At 38.4% G+C, this 25,051-nt stretch overlaps 1 long non-coding RNA gene across 1 annotated transcript in view; it reads left to right on the forward strand.

The window, feature by feature from the left end:
• LOC113268068 (uncharacterized) overlaps positions 1-13,248 on the forward strand; it is a 107,108-nt gene extending 93,860 nt beyond the window's left edge. The window contains exon 10 of the long non-coding RNA XR_008957786.1: positions 12,730-13,248. This is a non-coding gene — a long non-coding RNA (uncharacterized LOC113268068). The remainder of the gene's footprint in view (positions 1-12,729) is intronic.
• Positions 13,249-25,051: the final 11,803 nt, after the last annotated feature.

Here is a 25,051-nt window from a genome sequence, read left to right on the forward strand (position 1 = left end):
CAGGGGAAAGATCTTATCTGCCTATCTGATATGGATTCAGATGATGGTGGAAATCATCTGTTGCAGTGGATCAGAACATGATTGGCTATGAGTAAAATGGTTTTCTTTGTGTTCTCAGGCTGTGCTTACAAGTGACACTGCTGGACAGAGCCACAGGCCTAGGAGATGCTCAGTAAATACTTACAGCTTGTTTGTTCTTCTGGAGGTGGCTTCTTCCCTACCTTAATCTACGTCACCTGTTTTAAACTCCTCTTCCTGCCTCAGCCAGCTAGTCCTGGGACAGGCAAGAGACAGGCCAAGTTGCAAAGGCATGCCTGAGGAGATAATGTTGGAAGAGGATGCGGATGAAGGTTATGTCCGTCATAATCAGCCCAGGCTGCTACAACAAAATACCATAGACTGGGTGGCTTAAACAACAGATGGTTATTTCTCACAGTTCTAGAAACTAGAAATCTAAGATCAAGGCATAGTCTGATATGGTTTCAGTGAGGACTCTGTTCTTGGCTTGTATACGACCACCTTCTTGCTGTGTCTTCACACGGCCTTTTTTTTTTTTTTTCTCCTGTGTGCCTGCAGAGAGAGAAAGAGTGAGCTCTGGTATTTCTTCCTCTTCTTATTAGGACAGTAGTCCTATCAGAGCCAAGCCCTTCCTTTATGACCTCATTTAATCTTACTTACTTCCAAAGGCTCTATTTTCAAATATAGTCACATTGGGGCTTAGGGCTTCTACCCAGGAATCTTTGAGTGGACACAAATATTCAGCATGTACAGCACCAAAGGAATGACCTTTGCAAAGACTACTGGGGATAGGGGAGATCAGCTCTTTCACTGCTGGTGAATGGCTTTTGGACAATGGCCTCTTGTCTCTGTTACCCAAACTTGACTTGAATCAGAGAAGAGCACTTTTATTTTCTCAGCCTCCTGAGCTCTCTAGTGTACCTACTGTGGTGGCTCCTTTCCAGGCACCCAAATCATTTATCATGAATAAAATAGCTTACTGAGAATGCAAAATGCTGTAAGTCAAGACAAGGATCTAAATCACTTAGAGAAAGTCAAGGCTTCATGCTTTTAATTGATTGCCAGGAGGGGGGAGAATGGCTGGTGTGACACCCCTCTAGGCATTTGTCACATGTGCAACAGAAGAAAAAGCTAGCTGTGTCCTGAACAAAGCCCAGAGGGGCAGAAGGAGATATCAAATCATTGTCTACACCTGGGAAAGAAATTCAGAGCGGTCAGGATCAGCTTGATCTTTCTGAACATTCTTGAAAAATTTGTGGGAAGGCCTTAGAATTATTTATGGTCCCTTTTTACCTAGACTTAGGTTTCTTGCTGACACCATAAATGACTGACATTTCTTGAGCTGGACTTTTTCCTGTCACTGCTCACTGGAAAAGGCACAGAGACCACTGTGTTTCACTTTCTTTCCTGGCTTGACCTGCTCTGTGGAAGTTGCTGAAGGAGCTTCTCATGCAGAAGCAGAGCTCAGATGGGACCTTCACATGAGGCTGGGAGGTCCCTGTTTGAACTTTTTGGATTCAGCTGGATTTTAGCCCTGAATTTTAAAAAATGCATATTGATTACAGGAATTAATTGCAGTGTTTCTAAAATCAGTAGCAATATTAAATCAATAAACCGTTAAAAAAATGACTCAAAGCAGTATCTGCCAACCTTGTGAGGAATGTTTGCCTTTTTAGCCATTGTTTTGCATGTTATGATTTCAAACTATGAAAAGGAATCTGTATTTACTAAATAAAATCAATCCTCCCCCTACATGAATAAAGATCATTCTACCAGATCCTTCCTAGTGCAGGAGAGCAACTGAAGCAGCTCAGAAGAGCCTGCCATCATGATTTCAGTAGCAGAAGCAAAATGGAAAAGAGAAGGAAGATTCATTTACGTCTCTGCCTCAATGACTTGTGGCTGTCCCACCCACTCTTTCCCCAAAACTGTGCTTCTAAATGATCTCTTAAACTTTCTTTTCCTTCAGATGAATTAACAAGCAGGTCTAAAAATAAATAACCCATTTGCTTTTCAAAAGGGTTTGTTGAGTCCAGGTGAATATTCCAAGGCTGAAGTTAACAGACACTGTCCCCTCTGAACAAACTTGAGCCAAGCTCCTTTGAGCCCCTGGCCCAGAACTTGTGGGCTGGTATAGTCCAGTCATGGCAATAATCCTGATAAGTCACTGTAGAGGGAATCCCCCATCCTTGATAGCTGATATCCTTTGAAATACAATCAAGTTTCTCATCCACCCGCCTTCAGCAAGAATCCTATTAAATTGGTTTAACAGGAGGTAGTCCAAGATGGAGGAGGAGTAGGAGACATTAGTTTTGTCTGGTCCCAGGAATTCAGCTAGATAGCTATCAAATCATTCTGAACATCTGTGAACTCAACCAGAGATCTAAGAAAATAATGGCTGCAACTGTACAAATAGAAAAGTGACCACTTTTTGCAAGAATGACAAGATGGAAAAACTCACCTCAGAAAAGAAAACAAGAGGCAGTACTGGCTGCCAGTGACCTAATCAATATGGTTATAAGTAAGATATCAGAACTAGAGTTCAGAATAATGATTATAAAGATACTAGCTGGGCTTAAAAAAAAAGCATAGGAGACACTAGAGAATCATTTTCTGGAGAAATAAAGGAACTAAAAATATAATCATGTCAATCAAAAAGGCTATTAGTGAGATGCAATAAAAAATGGAAGCTCTAACTACTAGGATAAATGAGGCAGAAGAGGGCATTAGTGATATAGAAGACAAAATGATGAAGAATAAAGAAACTGAGAAAAAGAGAGATAAACACCTAGTGGCTCATGAGGGGTGAATTTGAGAGATAAGTGATAGCATAAAGTGAAACAATATTAGAATAATTGGGATCCCAGAAGAAGAGGAAAGAGAGAGAAGGGCAGAGGGTATACTGGAGCAAATTATAGTATAGAACTTCCCTAATCTGGGGAAGGAAATAGCCATTCAAGTCCAGGAGGCACAGAGAACCTCACTCAAAATCAATACAAATAGGTCACCAGCTTGGCATATAATAGTGAAGTTTGCAAATCTCAGGGACAAAGAGAAAATCCTGAAAGCAGCTTGGGACAATAGGTCCATAACCTACAAAGGTAGAAACATTAGACTGGCAGCAGACCTAACCACAGAGACCTGGCAGGCCAGAAAAGACTGGCATAATATATTCAGGGTGCTAAATGAGAAAAATATACAGCCAAGAATACTTTATCCAGCAAGGATGCAATTCAAAATAGGAGAGATAAAAAGCTTCCAGGACAAAGCAAACTAAAAGAATTTGTGATCACTAAATCAGCCCTGCAAGAAATATTAAAGGGGATCCTTTAAGCAAAGAGAAAGCCCAAAAGTAACAGACCAGAAAGGAACAGAGACCATATACAGAAACAGTGACTTTTCAGGTAATACGATGGCACTAAATCCATATCTTTCAATAGTTACTCTGAATGTAAATGGGCTAAATGCCCCAATCAAAAGACACAGGGTATCAGATTGGATAAAAAAACAAACAAGACCCATTGATATGGTGTCTGCAAGAGACTCATTTTAGACCCAAAGACACCTCCAGATTGAAAGTGAGGGGATGGAAAATCAATCATGCTAATGGACATCAAAAGAAAGCTGGGGTAGCAATCCTTATATCAAACCCATTAGATGTTAAATGAAAGACTGTACTAAAACATGAGGAAGGACATATATCATAATTAAAGTCTCTATCCAAAAAGAAGTTCTGACAATTGTAAATATTTATGCCCTTAATGTGGGAACTGCCAATTATATAAACCAATTAATAACAAAACTAAAGATACACATTGATAATAATATAATAATAATAATAGGAGACTTTAACACCCCACTCACTGAGATGGACAGATCATCTAAGCAGAATATCAACAAGGAAACAAAGACTTGGAATGACACACTGGATCAGATGGACTTCACAGATATATTCAGAGCATTCCATCCTAAAGCAACAGAATACACATTCTTCTCGGGTGCACATGGAACTTTCTCCAGAATAGATCACATATTGGGTCACAAACCAGGTCTCAACTGGTGCCAAAAGATTGGGATCATTCCCTGCAAGTTTTTATACCACAATGCTTTGAAACTTGAACTCAATCACAAGAGGAAATTTGGAAAGAACTCAAATATATGGAGACTAAAGAGCATCCTACTAAAGAATGAATGGGTCAACCAGGAAATTAAAGAAGAATTAAAAAAAATCCATGGAAACAAATGAGAATGAAAACACAACTGTTCAAACCTTTGGGATGCAGCAAAGGTGGTCCTAAGAGGGAGTGTATAGCCATACAACCCTTTCTCAAGAAACAAGAAAGGTCTCAAGTACACAACTTAACCTTACAACTACAGGACCTGGAGAAAGAACAGCAAATAAAGCCTAAACCCAGCAGGAGAAGAGAATTAATAAAGATTAGAGTAGAAATCAATGAAATAGAAACCGAAAGAAAAGTAGAACAGATCAACGAAAGTAGGAGTTGGTTCTTTGAAATAATTAATAAGATTGATAAACCCCTGGCCAGACTTATCAAAAAGAAAAGAGAAAGGAACCAAATAAAATCATAAATGAAAGAGGAGAGATCACAACTAACATCAAAGAAATACAAACAATTATAAGAACATATTGTGAGCAAAGGCATGCCAACAAATTAGGCAATCTGGAAGAAATGGATGCATTCCTAGAGATGTATAAACTACCAAAACTGAAACAGGAAGAAATAAAAAACTGGAACAGACCCATAACCTGCAAGGAAATTGAAGCAGTAATCAAAAATCTCCCAGAAAACAAGAATCCAGGGCCAGATGGCTTCCCAGGGGAATTCTACCAAACATTTAAAGAAGAATTAATACCTATTTTTCTGAAGCTGTTTCAAAAAATAGAAATGGAAGGAAAACTTCCAAACTCCTTCTGTGAGGCCAGTATTACCTTGATCCCAAAACCAGACAAAGACCTCACCAAAAAGGAGAGTTATAGACCAATATCCCTGATGAACATGGATGCCAAAATTCTCATCAAGATACCAGCCAACAGGATCCAACAGTACATTACAAGGATAATTCACCATGACCAAGTGGGATTTACTCCTGGGCTTCAAGGGTGGTTCAACATCTGCAAATCAATGAATTTGTTACACTACATTAATAAAAGAAAGGACAAGAATTACATGATCCTCTCAATAGATGCAGAAAAAACATTTGACAAAGTACAACATCCTTTCTTTTTTTTCAATAATAATTTTTTATTATGTTATGTTAGTTATAGATACCATACGGTATATCCTTAGTTTTTGATGTAGTGTTCCAAGATTCATTATTTGCATATAACACCCAGTGCACCATGCAATATGTGCCCTCCTTAATACTCATCACCAGCCTATTGCAGTCCCCCACCCCTCTCCCCTCTGAAGCCCTCAGTTTGTTTCCTCAAGTCCATAGTCTCTCATGGTTCATTCCCCCTTCTGTTTACCCCCCCTTCATTCTTCCCTTCCTTCTCCTACCGATCTTCCTACTATTTCTTATGTTCCATAAATGAGTGAAACCATATAATAATTGTCTTTCTGTGCTTGACTTATTTCACTTAGCATAATCTCCTCCAGTCCCATCCATATTGCTGCAAATGTAAGGTAATTGTTCTTTCTGATGGCGGAGTAATATTCCACTGTATATATGGACCACATCTTCTTAATCCAGTCATCTGTTGAATGACATCTCGGCTCCTTCCACAAATTAGTTATTGTGGACAATGCTGCTATGAACATTGGGGTGCATATGGCCCTTCTCTTCACTACCTCTGTCTCTTTGGGTAAATACCCAGTAGTGCAATTGTTGGATCATAGGGTAGCTCAATTTTTAACTTTTTAAGGGACCTCCACACTGTTTTCCAGAGTGGCTGTACCAACTCGCATTCCCACCAACAATGTAAGAGGGATCCCCTTTCTCCACATCCTCTCCAACATTTGTTCCTTCCTGCCTTGTCAATTTTTGCCATTCTAACTGGCATAAGGTGGTATCTTAGTGTGGTTTTGATTTGAATTTCCCTGATGGCTAATGATTTTGAACATTTTTTCATGTGTCTGCTAGCCATTTGTATGTCTTCATTGGAAAAGTGTCTGTTCATATCTTCTGTCCATTTTTTGATTTGATTATTTGTTTCTCACGTATTGAGTTTGAGAAGTTCTTTGTAGATCTTGGATGCCAGTCTTTTATCTGCAGCATCATTTGCAAATATCTTCTCCCATTCCATGGGCTGCCTCTTAGGTTTTTTGACTGTTTCCTTGGCTGTGCAGAAGCTTTTTATCTTGATGAAGTCCCACAAGTTCATTTTTTCTTTTGTTTCTCTTGCCTTTGGAGGTGTGTCATGAAAAAGTTGCTGTGGCCGATGTCAAAGAGGTTGCTGCCTATGTTCTCCTCTATGGTTTTGATGGATTCCTGTCTCACATCGAGGTCTTTCATCCATTTGGAGTTTATCTTTGTGTATGGTGTAAGAGAGTGGTCAAGTTGCATTCTTTTGCATGTAGCTGTCCAATTTTCCAGCACCATTGATTGAAGAGACTGTCTTTTTTCCACTGGATGTTTTTTCCTGCTTTATCAAAGATTGGTTGCCCAAAGAGCCAAGGGTCCATTTCTGGGTTCTCTATTCTTTTCCATTGGTCTATGTGTCTGTTTTTGTGCCAGTACCATGCTGTCTTTGTGATCACAGTTTTGTAGTACAGCTCGAAATCCAGCATTGTGATGCCCCCAGCTTTCTTTTTCCTTTTCAACAATTCCTTGGCGATTCGGGGCCTTTTCTGGTTCCATACAAATTTAAGGACTATTTGTTCCAGTTCTTTGAAAAATGTCATTGATATTTTGATCGGGATAGCATTGAAAGTGTAGATTGCTCTGGATAGCATGGACATTTTAACTATGTTAATGCTTCCAATCCATGAGCATGGAATATTTTTCCATCTTTTTGTGTCTTCTTCAATGTCTTTCAACAGTGATCTGTAGTTTCTAAAATATAGATCCTTTACCTCTCTGGTTAAGTTAATTCTGAGATAACGTATGATTTTTGGTACTATTGTGAATGGAATGGATTCCCTAATCTCTCTCTCTTCAGTCTCATCGTTCGTGTATAGAAATGCAACTGATTTCTGAGCATTGATTTTGTATCCTGCCACATTACTGAATTGCTCTATAAGTTCTAGTAGTTTAGGGGTGGATTCTTTTGGGTTTTCCATATAGAGTATCATGTCATCTGCGAAGAGAGACAGTTTGACTTCTTCTTTGCTGATTTGGATACCTTTTATCCCTTTTTGTTGTCTGATTGCTGTTGCAAGGACTTCTAGTACTATGTTGAATGATAATGGTGAGAGTGGGCATCCTTGTCGTGTTCCTGATCTTAAGGGAAAGGCTTTCAGCTTTTCCCCATTGAGAATAATATTCGCTGTAGGCTTTTCATAGATGGTTTTTATGAGATTGAGGAATGTACCCTCTATCCCTACACTCTGAAGGGTTTTAATCAGGAAAGGATGCTGTATTTTGTCAGATTCTTTTTCTGCATCAATTGAGAGGATCATATGGTTCTTGACTCTTTTCTTGTTGATATTATCTATCACACTGATCAACTTGTTGAACCACCATTGCATCCCAGGGATGAATCTCACTTGGTCATGATGGATAATTCTTTTAATGTACTGTTGGATTCTATTAGCAAGGATCTTGTTGAGGATTTTGGCGTCCATATTCATCAGGGAAATCAGTCTGTAATTCTTCTTTTTGATGGGGTCTTTGCCTGGTTTTGGGATCAAGGTAATACCGGCCTCATAAAATGAGTTTGGTAGTTTTCCTTCTGTTTCTATTTTTTGAAACAGCTTCAGGAGAATAGGTATTATTTCTTCTTTGAATGTTTGGCAGAATTCCCTGGGGAATCCATCAGGCCCTCGACTCTTGTTTTTGGGGAGGTTTTTGATGACTGCTTCAATCTCTTCATAATTAATCGGTCTGTTTAAATAATCAATTTCTTCCTGTTTCAGTCTTGGTAGTTTATAGGTTTCCAGGAAGGCATCCATTTCTTCCAGGTTGTTTAATTTATTGGCATAAAGCTGTTGATAAAAGTTTCTAATGATCCTTCCCATTTCATTGGTGTTGGTCATAATCTCTCTTCTTTCATTCATAATTTTATTAATTTGGGTCCTTTCTCTATTCTTTTGAATAAGTCTGGCCAGTGGCTTATCAATCTTATTTATTCTTTCAAATAACCAGCTTCTAGTTCTGCTGATCTGCTCTACTGTGCTCCTGATTTCTAATTCATTGATCTCAGTTCTAATCTAGATCAACTGCCTTCTTGTGTGTGGGTTAGGCCTATTCTTCTGTTCCAGTGCCAGCTTCTTGACGTGAGAATATAAAAACTGCATTTTAGATTTTTCTATTCTTTAGAGTGAGGCTTGGATGGGTATGTATTTTCCCCTTAGGACTGCCTTTGCAGTGTCCCATAGGTTTTGGACTGATGTGTTTTCATTTTCATTGGTCTCCAAAAATTGTTTAATCTCCTTCGTAATTCCCTGGTTTACCCAATCATTCTTGAGCAGGATGGTTCTTAGTTTCCAAGTGTTTGAGTTTCTTCCAAATTTTTCCTTGTGATTGAGTTCCAGTTTCAAAGTACTGTGGTCTGAGAATTTGCAGGGAATAATCTCAGGCTTTTGGTATCGGTTGAGACCTGTTTTGTGACCCAGTATATGGTCTATTCTGGAGAAAGTACAACATCCTTTCTTGATTAAAACTCTTCACAGTGTAGGGATAGAGGGAACACACCTCAATATCATAAAAGCCATATGCAAAAAGCCCACAGCAAATGTTATCCTCAATGGGGAAAAACTGAGAGCTCTTCCCCTAAGGTCAAAAACACGGCAGGAATGTCCACTATCACCACTGTTGGTCAACATAGTACTAGAAGTCCTAGCCTCAGGAATCAGACAACAAAAAGAAATAAAGGCATCTGAATTGACAAAGAAGAAGTCAAACTGTCACTCTTCACAGATGACATGATACTTTATGTGGAAACCACAAAAGACTCTCCCCCCCAAATTGCTAGAACTCATATGGGAATTCAGCAATGTGGCAGGATATAAAATCAATGCACAGATATCAGTTGCATGTCTATACACTAACAGTGAGACAGGAGAAAGAAAAATTAAGGAGTCAATACCATTTATAATTGCACCAAAAACCATAAGATACCTAGGAATAAACCTAACCAAAGAGACAAAGGATCTGTACTCTAAAAACTGTAGAACACTCATGAAAGAAATTGAGGAAGACACAAAGAAATGGAAAAATGTTTCATGCTCATGTATTGGAAGAACAAATATTGTGAAAATGTCTATGCTACCTAGAGCAATCTATACATTCAATGCAATTCCTATCAAAATACAACCAAATTTTTTCACAGAGCTGGAAGAAATAATCCTAAAATTTGTATGGAACCAGAAAAGACCCCAAATAGCCAAAGAAATGTTGAAAAAGAAAACCAAAACTGGTGGCATCACAATTCCAGACTTCACTCTCTATTACAAAGCTGTAATCATCAAGACAGCATGGTACTGGCACAGAAAGAGACACATAGATCAATGAAACAGAATAGAGAACCCAGAAATGGACTCTCAACTCTAGAGTCACCTAATCTTTGACAAAGCAGGAAAGAATATCCAATGGAAAAAAGACAGTCTCTTCAACAGATGGTGTTGGGAAAATTAGAAAGCCACAGGCATAAGAGTGAAACTGTACCATTTCCTTACACCATACACAAAAATAGACTCAAAATGGATGAAAGACCTAAATGTGAGACAGGAATCCATCAAAATCCTAGAGGAGAACACAGGCAGCAACTTCTTAGACCTCGACTCTGACAAGTTCTTGCTAGACCTGTCTCCAAAGACAAGGGAAACAAAGGCAAAAAATGAACTATTGTGACTTCATCAAGACAAAAAGCTTTTGCACAGCAAAGGAAATAGTTAACAAGACCAAAAGACAACTGAGAGAATGGGAGAAAATATTTGTAAATGACATATCAGATAAAGAAATAGTATCCAAAATCTATAAAGAACTTACCAAACTCAACACCCAAAGAACAAATAATCCAATCAAAAAATGGGCAGAAGACACGAACAGACATTTCTCCAAAGAAGACATACAAATGGCCGATAGACACATGAAAAAATGCTCCACATCACTAGGCATCAGGGAAATACAAATCAAAAGCACAATGAGATATCACCTCACACTGGTTAGAATGGCTAAAATTAACCACTCAGGAAATGACAGATCGTGGCAAGGATGGGGAAAAAGGGAAACCCTCTTACACTGTTGGTGGCAATGCAAGCTGGTGTAGCCACTCTGGAAAACAGTATGGAGGTTCCTCAAAAAGTTGAAAATAGAGCTACCCTACAACCCAGCAATTACAATACTAGGGATTTACCCCAAAGATACAAATGTAGTGATCTGAAGGGGTACCCACACCCCAATGTTTATAGCAGCAATACTCCCAATAGCCAAACTATGGAAAGAGCTCAGATATCCATTGACAAATGAATGGATAAAGAAGATGTGATACACACACACACACACACACACACACACACACACACAAAATGGAATACTACTCAGCCATCAAAAAAAGAAATCTTGCCATTTGCTATGACGTGAATGGAACTAGAGGGTATTACGCTAAGTGAAAATAGTCAATCAGAGAAAGACAATTACCATATGATCTTACTCATGTGTGGAATTTAAGAAACAAAACAGAGGATCATAGAGTAAAAGAGGAAAAAATCAAACAAGACGAAATCAGGGATGGAGACAAACCATAAGAGACTCTTAATCATAGGAAACAAACTGAGGGGTGCTGGAGGGGAGGGGAGGGGAGCAGGGGGGATGGGGTAACTGGGTGCTGGACATTAAGGAGGGCATATGATGTAATGAGCACTGGGTATTACATAAAACTGATGAATCACTGACCTCTACCTCTGAAACTAAAAATACATTAAATGTTAATTAATTGAATTTAAATAAAAAAAGAAATGTAAAAAAAAAAGCTACAGTAATTGAAAAAAAAAATAAATTGATTTAACCAGAAATCTATCCTGATATTTCCTCATTTCCTTTTTTATCCATCCCCCCACCTCAGCTATAAATCCATACTTGACCTTGTACTGAGAGTTGAGTTGAATCTTTCCCCATTATGCTCATCTTGACATCTGTTGCAATAGTCTTGAATAAAATCTTCCTTTATGTTATAACAAGCAACAGAATAATTTTTTCTGAGAGTTGCATGAGGGTAACAACTTCTTCCTTTTTCTTCTACTAATGCATCCCCAGTATTGGAGGTATCAGGAACCTAGACTTCTTTCAGTGAGGATTTGTTGATAAACAGATGCTAACACAAATAATCTCATTTGCCCATTTCTGGTCCCCCTTTTATAAAAGAAGAAAAGGAAGATTAACTGGTTCAGGGGATTTATTTCTTGTCTACCAGTGAGTAAGAAACATTCCATGGAGGAACTGTTCATTGCTCTGTCCTATGTTACAAATATCTTCCAGTATAAATAATAGATTAAGAAGTAGCTTCGATGGGGACACCTGGGTGGCTCATTCGGTTAAGCATCTGCCTTTGGCTCAGGTCAAGATCTTGGGGTCCTGGGATCAACCCCACATCAGGCTCTCTGCTCAGTTGGGAGTCTGCTACTCTCTCTCCCTCTGCTGGTCCCTGCCCCCATTCATGCTCTTCTCTCTCATAAATAAATAAAGTCTTAAAAAAAAAAAGAAATAGCTTCGATGGAGAGAAATAATAGACAATAGCAGACAATAGCAAGAGTTATGCTTGTTGAGAATTTGTTACATGCAGTCCTCTATTAACTTTAATTCTCACAGCGACCTAATGATGTAGGAGCTGTCATTATTATTAAATTATTTTACTAGCTTTATTTTATTTTGATTTTTAAAAAATTTTATTTCTTTATTAGTCAGAGAGAGAGAGAGTCAGAGAGAGAGCACAAGCAGGGGGAGCAGCAGGCAGAGGGAGGAGCAGGCTGCCTGCCGAGCAAGGATCCTGATGCAGGACTTGACCCCAGGACCCTGGGATCATGAGCTGAGCTGAAGGCGGACTCTTAACTGACTAAGCCACCCAGGCATCCCTAGTTTTATTATTTTTTAAAAGACTACCTTGCTTAATTTCTCTCTTTGTAAGTTTATTCTTAGAAAAGCCTCTTGAGCAAAAGATATGATTCTTTGAGATAATAGTAGTTTAAAAAAGAAAAAAAAAAAGAGGTCTTCATCTAAATGCCCAATTATCAGATGGGTCTCAGAGCCTCCAATTAGCCCCCCTTTCATTGGTTTGAAATGCAATGACTCTACTTCAGCACAATCATCATTGAGCAGATCAGCAAGAAATTTGAAAAACATTTTCTAGGTCTTGTGGTCAATACAAAAATCAAGTTAATGAATTATTATTGAAATAAATAGTGAATGTGAATGTTGAAGAGATCAGCAGGTCAAGACTGGAGAGAAATTAATCAGTATAAAAAGTGTGGTGGAGAAGGGCCAATTTAAATGGATTTTTTTTATTAGCAAATGGGAAGTAATCACAACTAAGGTTATTCATCTCTTTTTTGATGTAACTAAAATCTCATCTTGGAAATCTTCATCTTCTAGGCATGCTCCAGACACTGGTCAGAATGAGAAGAGCCTACTTTGGAAACCTAGTCATTTGTCTTCTCTTCAAAAAATAGGCGGGATGGCTCACACAGCCGCACTTTGTTCACCCCAGCTCCTCTAGCAGCTTTGCTGACACCAGCGCAGGGCAACATAAGACTGAGATAAGTCAGCAGGCATTTGTTACTTCCCCCCTTTTCTTCCTCCTCCTCCTTCTTGTAATTGAGGTATAACTGACATAGAAAATCCTACTAGTTTCAGGTGTACATAATAATTTAATATTTTTATACATTACGAAAGGATCCCCATGATAAGGGTGGTTACCATCTAATACCATACAAAGTTATTACAATATTATTGACTTTGTCCCCTAGGCTCTACATTACATACTCATGATCTATTTATTTTATAACTGGAAATTTGTACCTCTTAATCCCCTTCACTTATTTTGTTCCCCCTCCACCCCAATCCCTCCCCACTCTGGTAATCAACAGTTTGTTTCTTGTATCTATGAGTCTGTTTCTGTGGGTTTTTTTTTTCCTTGTTTGTTTTGTTTTTTAGGTTCCATATATAAGTGAAAACATGCAATATTTATCTTTCTCTGTGTGACATATTTCACTTAGCATAATACCTTCTAAGTTCATCCATGTTGTCATGAATGGTAATATTTCATTCTCTTTTATGGCTCAGTAATATTTTATATTCCATATATAAATATAACATCTTCTTTACCTGTTCATCTATTGATGGACCTTTAGCTTGCTTCCAAATCTTGGTGATTGTAAATAATGCTGCAGTAATCATATGGATGCATCTCTTTGAATTGTTTTTGTTTTCTTGGGATAAACATCTAGTAGTGGAATTACTATATTGTATAGTAGTTCTATTTTTAACTTTTTGAGGATACTCCATACTGTTTTTCATAGTGGCTGCACCAGTTTACATTCCCAGCAACAGTGCATGAGGGTTCCCTTTCCTCCACATCTGACCAACATTTTTTATTTCTCGTCTTTTTGATAATAGCCAATCTGACAGATGTGAGGTATTATCTCATTGTGATTTTGATTTGTGTTTCCTTAGTGATTACTGGTGTTGGGCATCTTTTCATGTGCCTGTTGGCCATCTGGATACCTGCTTTGGAAGAATGTCTTTTCAAGATCTTTGCCTACTTTTTAGTTTTCTTTTTTTAATTTTTAGTTTTTAATTTTTATTTTTCTAGTGAGAGAAAGAGAGTCAGTGAGCGTGAGGGTGGGAGGAGCAGAGGAGAGGAAAGAGAATCCTAAGCAGGTTTCATGTCCAACACGGAGACCAGTGTGGTGGGGCTCAATCTCACAACCCTGAGATCATAACCTGAGCTGAAATCAAGAGTCAGATGCTTAACCAACTGAGCTGCCTAGGCACCCCTGTTTATATATATATATATATATATATATATAAAAAGTGGTATACGTTCTTTTTGTATTTTGGCTATTAACCCCTTAACAGATGTATGATTTGCAAATATCTTCTATTCAGGAGGTTGTCTTTTTGTTTTCTTGATGGTTTCTTTCACTGTACAAAGGTTTTTTAGTTTGATGTAATCCCATTTGTTTATCTCGTTTGAAGAGATTGGTCCAAAATATGTTGCAAAGACTGATATCAGAGTTTACTACTTATGTTTTCTCCTAGGAGTCTTATGGTTTCAGGTCTTACGTTGAAGTCTTTAATATATTTTGAATTTATTTTTGTATATGATGTAAGAGAGTGGTCCAGTTTCATCCTTTTGCATGTAGCAGTTTAGCTTTCCCAACATCATTTATTGAAGAGACTGTCCTTTCCCCATTGTGTAGTCTTGCTTTTTTGGTCATAGATTAATTCACCACATATGCGTGGTTTATTTCTGGGCTGTCTAGTCTATTCCATTGATCTATGTGTCTGTTTTTGTGCCAGTACCATACTGTTTTGATTACTACAACATTGTAGTATAGTTTGAAATCAAGGAGCATGATACCTCCAGCTGTGTTCTTCTCTTTCAAGATTGTTTGGCTACTTGGAGTGTTTTTGTGATTCCATACACATTTTAACTAATTCTTAGTTCTAGTTCTATGAAAATGCCATTGGTATTTTGATGGGGATTGCATTGAATCTGTAAATTGCTTTGGGTAGTATGGACATTTTAATAATATTAATTCTTCCAACCCATGAGCATGGTTTATCTTCCTATTTATTTGTGTCATCTTCAATTTCTTTCATCAATGTCTTATCGTCTTCAGGATATAGGTCTTTCACCTCTTTGGTTAAATTTATTCCTAGGTATTTATTCTTTTTGATGCAATTGTGAATTAGATTATTTTCTTAATTTCTCTTTTGATAGCTCATTATTAATGTATAGAAAAGCAACCAATTCCTATATGTTAATTTTGTATCCTGTGGCTTTAATGAATTCATTTATTAGTTCTAATAGTTTTTTGGTTGAGTCTTTAGGGTTTCCCACATATAGTAACATGTCAACTGAAAATAGTGAGAGTTTTATTTCTTCCTTTTCAATTGGAATGGCTTTAATTTCCTTTTCTTGCCTAATTGCTTTAGCTAGAACTTCCAATCCTGTGTTGAACATGAGTGGCAAGAGTGAGGATTGTTGTCTTAGTCCTGACCTCAGAGGAAAAATTTTCTATTTTTCACCATTGAGTATGATGTTAGCTGTGAGGTTTTTGTATATATATGGGGTTTTTACTATGTTGAGTTACATTCCTTCCATGCCCACTTTGTTGAGTTTTTTTTTTTAATCATAAGTGGATGTTGTTGTTTTTTTCTTTTTAAAGTAAACATGCTAGGGAACTATACTAGACTCTGAATTCACAAAGGAATAAAGCCATGAAAGCTGTAACTCTTATCCCTCAAGAACTTTAACTTTAATTCCAGGTAGGACAGCTGAGTATATCCATCTTAAAGAAATAAATAACAGTGTATGGCTAAAAAATAAGCACCACACAAATGACATGGATGCAAAATACTTTAGTAAGGGGGAAATTGCTTTCAGCTAGAGCCAGGTTGCTGTAGGGTAGAAGTCAAGCAAAACTTTATGTAAGATGTAGATTTTGAGCTGGACCTAGGGTTGGATTTTATTAAGAAGAATGTGGAGAATGGAAAAAACATACTCAGAGCATGAAGTCTGCTTCACATTTAAAGTCTTGCTGATTAAGTTTGCTCTGCCCAACCCACCTGCACCAAAAATCCTTCCAATCCAGAGCTGTCTTGGAATAAAACTATTAGATTTCCTCCATCACTCTGACATATCAATCTGCTGTAAGATTTCATCAGTCATTGTATCTTTTGTCTATTTTAGCTCTATCTTGCAGGTTACAGAAAGGGCATATAAAGTGGAGAGTGCCAAGAATGACTCTGTGATTTTTGGCTCATGCAGGTGAAGGAATGGTATTATTATTCAGTGAAGTAGGAAATGTTGGAAAGAGACTTTATTTTTGGGGAAAAAATCCTAAGTGCAGCATTGAATAAATTGAGTTTAAAGTGATTTTGAGACAATTGGGGGAGTTAACTGTAGTTATATTTGAGTGTTTTATTACAGAAGACTGTTATTATCTCTCTCACTTTTCTATTTGCAAAGAGCAGCAAATTTTGCATAATATATAATGAGCATGTGTTACTATAAAAGTAGAGAAAGTCATAAAATAATAATAAAATATGAAAATTAAAGAATCTTAAAAATTAATACTACTTATGAGATTTTATTTTGATCCAATTATTTTATAAAAATGTAAACAGCAAAGCACATATTTTGAGACTTCATTCTCTGAGTATTGTTTTTTCCATTCTCCACATTCTTCCTAATAAAATCTTCAGTGCTCCTAATTAGTGAGCAGTGTCTTCCAAAGGAGATTCAGGGAACCGATGATACCTTTCACCTCTACCATCTTCAGCGTGTGTCTTCTAAGGTGGCTACACTTGTCTGCATCAGCTGACAGATGAATGAAGAACATGGAGGATATTCCATGGGATGTTTACTTGAATAAGACCTGAAAGGAGCACGAAGCACTCCTGCTCATATTCTACTGAATAGAACTGCAGTGGAAGCTGGGAAATATATTCTAGCTGTGAGCCCGGTAAGGGGAAAAGGAAACAAATTTTGTGATAAGCTGGGAAAATTCTGCTTCAGATGCCAAGTGTGTGCACTTAGAAGGACATCTGATTGGCATCTTTTTGGTTTGTTCTTTAGTTATTATCTGGCTAGCATTTCTGTATCCATATACAAACAAGTAGATCAAGAAGATGGAGTACCAGTGGCCTTGCTGAATTCCAGAAGTATATCTAAACATTCCCCTGCAATATCAGGCTAGTGACCCAATCCTAAAGAAAATGAGGTTAGACTAATGATTTCTTCTAACTGAACCAATCACTTTTTAATTTTTTTAGTGAATATTAATAATTACATTAAAAATTTATTTTAGAAACTTATGGAGCTCAGTGTAAAATTCTTTTTGGTCTTGGTTCCTAGAATCTATAATTTGAATATTAGAACAATATTTATAATAATTTTTGAAACCTGTAATACATATTACGTTTTGTCCATACACAAAATAAATAATGTGACTCATACATACAGGTGCCACTGTCTGCAAATAGATGTAGATTTTGTTAAATAAAATGCATATTTATTTAAAAGAATTGCTGAGTTTATAGTAGCTTTTTGCCACTGTGTATTTTGTTAATAACTTGTTACCAAAAGTGTAGGTACTATCAAGTGAGGTTATGAAATTTCCATTTTAAAAAGATATGATTTCCAATTTCCAGAAAAGATAGAGTAACAGAATCTAGATTTACACTCCCACCAGTTACAACCAGAAACTGAACAAAATGTATGAAATAATGGTTTGCAAGACACTGGATGTTATGGCTAATGGCATTCCCCCCCAAATTCATATGTTGAAGTCCTACCTTCTCATGTGACTGTATTTGGAGATGAGGCTTTTAGGATGTAATTAAGATTAAATAAGGTCATAAAGGTAGAGTTTTAATCCAACAGGATTGGTGGCCTTATGAAAAGAGGAAGAGAAAGAGAACTTTCTCTCCACACACACGCACTAAGGAAAGTCCCTGTGAAGACACAGTGAGAAAGTTGCCATCTGCAAGCAGGGAAGAGAGCTCTCACTAGAATGCAACCATGCTGGCACTCCAGTCATAGACTTCTAGCCCCAGAAATGTAAGAAAATAAATTTCTGCTGTTTAAACCACCTAGTCTATGGTATTTTGTTGTGATAGCCTGAGCAAACTAAGACACTGGACATCGGACGACCAAAGGACAGTAATCCCTGAGACATGGGAGACAAATAATGTGGCCCTATAGCTGTCCCAACTTGCCCCTGAGAGTTTCCAGGCAGGGTGGGGAGGAGAGCCCAGGCTGAGCCAAGGGTGATGAAGGTGGTTCAAGTTTTCAGCTCAGAACATTGAAGGAGAGAGAGGTGTACAGAGAGGGAATTTTAGATACGTGCAGTGGTCCCCTAAAATATTCAGCCGACTGCTGATCAGTACAGGCATGTGAGGAAACCATCTGAGTTTGAGGAAAGAACCACCTGAAAGGATTAAAGGTGATGGCATCTGACACTTCCATACAATCCAAAATGGTGCCTATTTATGCCCGCCACACTGCAAAACCTCATGATTCATGGGTCATCGGGTAGAGTACACAGCAAGTTCTTGCCCCCGTACTGGGAATAATCAACCTGAGAATGAACACCACTCCAGTCTTGTCTGACAAATATTAAAAACAAGATTTGAAATAATCAAATGGCTTTCAAGTAACTTAACTTCACCCCAGAACAAAGCTCAAGAACATTTAGTAGAAAACAAAAATTTTTAGCATCGATCATTTTTAGCATGATAAAATTCACAATGTCTAACATCCCACAAAAAATTCCCAGGCATAAACAAAAACAGGAAAATATAACCAGGGTAATGCAGTTAAGTCAATTGAAACTGATCCAAAGTGGTACGGATGTTAGAATTAGCATAAAACGTCATTAAAAACAGTTTTAACTGAATTCTATATATTTAAAAAAAAAGTAGGGAAACATGAAAAGCAAGAAAAGACCTAAATTCAACTGCTAAGGATAAAACTGTAATGTATACAGTGAAAAACATGTGTGATCAGCTAGGAAGACTCTAGCTGAGAGATTTATTGTATAATTGGTCTTCTTGCTGGGATTCAAAATGATTTCCTGACCATTGTAAATTACCATGTATCAAGGATTTTAGGGGTTGCTTGAGAATAGTTGAAACCATGAATGTTAATTCCCCAATGGTTAAGTGCCCATTTATATTTGCAAATGCAAAATTGTTCCAGGCCTCCAAACTTACAATGTCATTGGGAAGACTGAACAGTCATAAAGGTAGGAAGAGAATAATTGCAAGAAAAATGTAACAAGATGAACTCAGATTTCCAGTCCAACTTCTCATAAATTTCCCTCACCATTTGCTGTCAAAAGATCTCCCCTTTTCTATCTGCAGGAGGTGTTTCTTCTTAACCCAAGTTTAGAGCAGTCGAGATCATGGCATTTGGTTTTATGATATCATTCCTGAGACATTTTCTAAGTTACTACTGGTTGTATGTCCCTCTAGGCTGTTGATGACCAATGATGATTCTGTGTAGTAAACCGTAAGTAGGTGTTGTGGCTTGAGTTATGTCCCCATAAGAAGATATGTTGGTTTTAACCCCTAGTACTTGTGAATGTGACCTTATTTGGAAATAAGGCCTTTGCAGGTATAATCAAGTTAAGATGAGGTCACCCTAGATTAGGATGAGCCTTAGTTGTAATGCCTGGTGTCTTTATAAGGAGAAAGGTATTTGAAGACACAGAGGAGGAATGGGAAAGAAGACCATGTGAAGATGGAGGCAGAAATTGGAATTATGTTGCCACAAGCCAAGATAGGCCATAGGTTGCTAGCATCCACCAGGAACTAGAAGATGCAAAGAAGGATTCTTCCTTAGAGACTTTGAAGGGAGCAAGGCCCTACCGACACCTCGATTTCAGACTTCTTGCCTCTGGAACTGTGAGAGAATGCATTTCTCTTTTTTAAGGCACCTAGTTTGTGGTTCTTGGCTGCAGCAGCCTGAGAACATGGAGATCATTGGGAACTTTCAGCCCCATGCCTGCCTAACTAATACCCACCCTCAAACCAGCAGAGAGCATGAAGTGGTAACTTTCCCTTTCCAGAGTGCTTCCTGATTTTCCAACTTTCTCCAAACCAACACACTCTAAAGACAAATGGAGCTCCTTCAATGAAGTTAAAGGGAATTGCACGAATAGTGCTAATTTTTAATGTCTCCTGTATCTACACCCTTTGAAAACGCCCTCTCATACTGGGTTTGGACAGATGATTTGTTTTCAATGGGAAAGTAGTAAATGTGACACAAGCAGAGATTTGAGAAGTACTTGAGCATTTGAATTCGCCCTCATATTGTTCCTGGACCTCAGTGCTGTGTAAACGCACCTGGGAGGGCTGCTGGTGAATGAGAGAGCACATGAGAGGCCCCAGCGGTGCCAGTCTCTCCAGCTGAGGCTTGCACAACTCAGGCAGCGCCAAAGGGCCCACAAGCTAACCCTGGACTCAGACATGAGCCTAGCTGAAATCAGGCAGACCAGAAGACCGCCCAGCCTAGGTCAATCCAAAGTTACCACTGTGAATTTTATTGATATATAGATGTTGAAAGTATGGCTACTATCAAGTGAGACTGTGAGTTTTTTGCTTTAAAAGAGGATCCTTATGGGGTGTCTGGGTGGTCCAGTCAGTTGAGCGTCTGACTCTTGGTTTCTGCTCAGGTCATGATCTCAGGGTCCTGGGATTGAGCCTCACATGGGGTATTGTGTTCAGTGCAGAGTCTGCTGGAGATTACCTCCGTCTCCCTCTGCACGTCCTCCTGCTCATGCTCTCTCTCTCAAACAAATGAATAAAATCTTCAAAAACATAAAAAAATGAAAAAATAAAAGAGGATCCATATATTTAAAAAAGATCATCTAACTACATATCTATCCATTGAATTCTTACCATTGACTCTTAATAACTGTTATGGGACATGATAAATTTGTTCTGAGTTTCCTATCACATTTATTGCCACAACCAATTTTTTTGTTTGTCAGAATTACTTCCAGCATAGTTAATTTTCTTTCTTGCTTCCTACAAGATGAGCTAAATAAATGATTGTTGTTATAAGCAGCTAAATCATGGGGTGGGGTGTTATGCAGCAAAAGCTAACTGATATAGAAAGGTCGGCAGATCTCACAGAGAAGCCACCATTACAGCTCTGAGTGAAGAAGCCATACGCAGAACAAGGGCTTCAGAAGGAGGGTACACCACATGTCCATTTCCCTCCTCTTGGCATTTGTGTCTCCTATCCCCCATTCTATTAAGGAAGAGATTTGAATCTCCGAGAGGATCTAATTGGATCTAATATTTCCTCCTACCCCTGACTACCATGGCTAAGTAGGAGTAATTTTCAGCTACAATGGTTCTTGTTATATGTATAAAACATGCCATATATGTGTTTATATATATAGACACACAGGCAGAGAGAGAGGTTTCTACCTGTATATATCTATATCTGTATGTATCTGTCTATATTTATATCTATCAGATGACCCTTAGCACCCAAACACCAGGTGTAATAAAAGACATTAACGGGAGAATGTGTTTTTCTCACAGGAGAATAATGAGAATATGTTATTTTAGAAGAAGTAAGGTTTGCTTTAGGGAAGTTTTCCAGCTTCATAGGAAACTTCTGAGGAAATCGGCCACAACTTCCAAGCAGGGAGATGGAACTGGCATGAGAGCTCTAACTTCTTCTCCCCCACAAGTAATGGCAGAGCCCACGGTGTGCCCTTTGGACTCAACAAAGGAGAAGCTGTATTAACTCCCAGCCTATACTTGAGCAACTGGAGTTTGCAAGACACAAAGAGAGTCTTGCAAAGGAGTGGACCCTCTTTCTCAAGAGGAGAGGGAGAGTCCAGGCACCTGACCAGCTCTGGGAGTTGGAACTGAGGGAAGAAGGTGGAGGTTGGGGAGAACAGAGGAGCATTCATGTGGACATCCTCTATCCGATGGCTTCCTTCTGTGTGAGGGCTTTCTTCTTTTATGGTGAGGCCAAGGCATGCATGTGTGAGATAAAGACCCAGTCTCAGGGCCTCACACACAGCGTCACTCCTCGTCAAGCATCGAAGGCCCAGCAGATACTCTGAAAAAGACACAGGTGCCACTGCCATTCAATGGTGTGGGCTGCAGTAGGGTTTTGAAGGAATTCAGTGGGGGTGTGGCTGCAGTAGGGTTGAGGGAAGACTCTAGTGAAGACACTGTCATAGGTGCCTCAGCAGACACTGTGGGTTGCTGGGCAGTATTTCCGCTGGGGATCAGCTACCAGGAGAGAAAACTGCAAATCGCAGAGCCCATTAAAGAGAAATCGAATCCCGTCATTGCCTTCCCTTGCACCTGCCGCCCCACCACTGTACAAAAGATGCTAGGGGACATACCTGCCAGAGAGACCGAAGGGAGGGGCTTTGCACAGCCAGCTTGTACAAAGTAGCCACAGACACAAACAATAACGGACTCTGAAAAAATAAGTCCTGAAAGGAATAAAGAAATATTCAGGAAGAATGGGGGTTATTTGACAAACTTTTGAAAAATTATTTTATTGTTTTTTTCTCTGATGATTAAAATGAATACATATTCATTTATATAATTTGAACAATTCAGATTTTTTCAGGGAATATTCAGGAAAATAAATATTATCTGTAATGTTTTCATGAATATGTGTGTATATATGTTTACACGTGTAAGCATACATGTATGTATATATGTATCTATATGATACTTTCTTTTTTCTAGATAAGTATTTTCCAAATCAAATCAGAATCTCACTCTGTATAGGTTTCTAACTGTTTTAATTTTTATTCAATGTTATACAACAATTGTGTTTAAATGCCATTTGAAAATACAAGTCTTAATGGCAAAACACATTTTAGGAATGTAGGCTAATATTTTTACATTACCCCCTATTTTTAAACATTCATTAGTGTGCAATTTCATGACATTTCCACAGTTACTGAAATTCCTATAAATACATTTTATGCATATTTCTGATTGTTTTCTTGTAATAAATTACAAGAAGTTCTACACATAGAATAAAGCATATGCACACGTTTTAGGCTTTCTGTCCAGTTTAGGTCCATGTCCGTTGTATTGAAGACTATTTAAAGTAACTACTAAGAATGTGAGTTCTGGAGTCAGGAGTCTTGGATTTGTCTACCAGGCTCAGTTATCTACTGGTAGTGTAATCTTAGATTATTTATACTACCATTCCAGGGCTCAATTTCTTTATTTCTAAAATGGGAATAATAACACAAACACCTAGCTTCTAGAATGACTGTGATGATTTAGTAGGCTAATATGAAAGCCCTTTGCAAGGTTTAAATGCTATACAAATGTTAGTTGTTAGTATTACTGCCATGATTCCAAATCTTGTTTCCTCCCTCGTTGCCACTTGAAATATGGCTGCCATAACTTGGCCCTGTGAGCGGCCACTGAGATAAGGACAGTGTAAGTGAGGCTGCCCAGCAGGGCTAACAGGAGTGGGGGAGGAGGCCTCCGTGCCTCCCGCTAGAAATCTCTGGAACAGGAATTTATGTCTCTCTGACATCTCACACCAACACTGCATGGCCTGTGGGGAAAAGGGTCACACAGAAGTGCAGAGCCAGGCTAACTCATTATCATAAATGTGCTTGGAATTGAAGAGGAGAATCAAGTAAGAGCAGATGGGATAAAGGCTCTGTCTGCAGCTGGCATTTACCTTCTGTGAGATTAAAACTTTCAGCTGAATGAATTGATGTCATATCTCTGTAGATCTGCACAGACACATAATGAAATGAAAATGTAATGCAAATACAAACTCCCCTCAAGAGAAGGTGTAATTTTTGTTCCTTTTCTGCATATTTGAAGAATCGTGAACATTGAGGAGGAAAGACAGGTGAGGACAAGCATCTGAAGATGCATTGGAGGGACATGCAAAGTTGAAGGGATGAGAAAAGAAAGAAAATGGCAGACAAATTGCCTTCTTGGAATCAGGGTCAGTTGTGCTGGATTTCCTCATATATAGCACCCTTGGGGTTTTGCTAGGTGGGAAGTACATGAGAACACTGGGGACTGGGAACTATAACTATTTGAGGAAAGATTGAGAGATAGATGGGTGAGAGGTGGGAAAGAGAGAGGGTGGGAGGGAGGAAGGAAGGAAGGAAGAAAAAGGGAAGGAAGGAAGGAGTGAAGGAAGGAGAGAAGGAGGGAAGGAGGAAAGGAAGGAAAGACTGTAATTGAAGGTAATTACATCAGACTCCTTAAAAGAAGTTTGAGATTCTGACAACTGGAAAATATAGAACCCCAAACATGTTTCAAGTAGCTCCGTAGTTTCAGAAAGGATTTAACTAAGGTGTGAGGAAGGGTCTGGGGCAGAAAGGGCAGTGGGACTGAGAAAAATTGTACTGTCTTCTCTGAGATTTTTAAAGATAAAGTGTTCTAGAGTGTTAAATGTGGATGTGTCCGAGGATGGGGAAACGAAGTTCAAGACCATTTCAGGGTTGTTCATTTCCTGCCATCCTGGGGTACACAGCTGGACTTATTTTCATATATAACTGGCAACATGAGATGGAAGCCTGAAATATAACACTGAGAATAATTGTTGAGTGGTGAGTATTTCCAAACATTTTCAAAGGCAGGAAAATATTTTTCCCCACAGAAAACCGATTGACAAACTGTTTCATTCATTCATTCATTTAATAAGCATTTTGTCTCTGAGGTGACATTTGAACTGCATCATAAAAAATAGAAATTAATTACACATGCAGACAAAAGGGAGCAAAATGACTATATCCACATGAACATGCCAGACAATCCCATTTTCACTCCAGCTCAGAGGAACAAAAGATCTGTTCTCAGAAACCTCATTTCCTTATTGCCTATTATGTGGTCCCCCACCTCAGGCCACCTTCATCCACCCAACATATGGTTTCACCCAACAAATGTTCAACTTCCCCCCATGAAGAACCCTTCCAACTGAAGCATTTTGTAGAATAATAAAAGAAGAAAGGCAACCACGTGTGCCAGGCATTGTGACATGTATGGCACCTGACTTCTCTCATTCATTTTCTGCAACAAAATTATTTAGCAACTCAGACTGGTTTGATAGTTTTCCCAAAGAGCCAGGATTTTGAGCCCTGCTCCCACTCCTTCCTTTACACTTTTCTGGATCTTTTCTATTTCTAGTAATGGCAGACTAGATGGCTTGGAC

Source organism: Ursus arctos, unplaced genomic scaffold (assembly GCF_023065955.2).
Source record: "Ursus arctos isolate Adak ecotype North America unplaced genomic scaffold, UrsArc2.0 scaffold_6, whole genome shotgun sequence".
NCBI lineage: Eukaryota > Metazoa > Chordata > Mammalia > Carnivora > Ursidae > Ursus > Ursus arctos.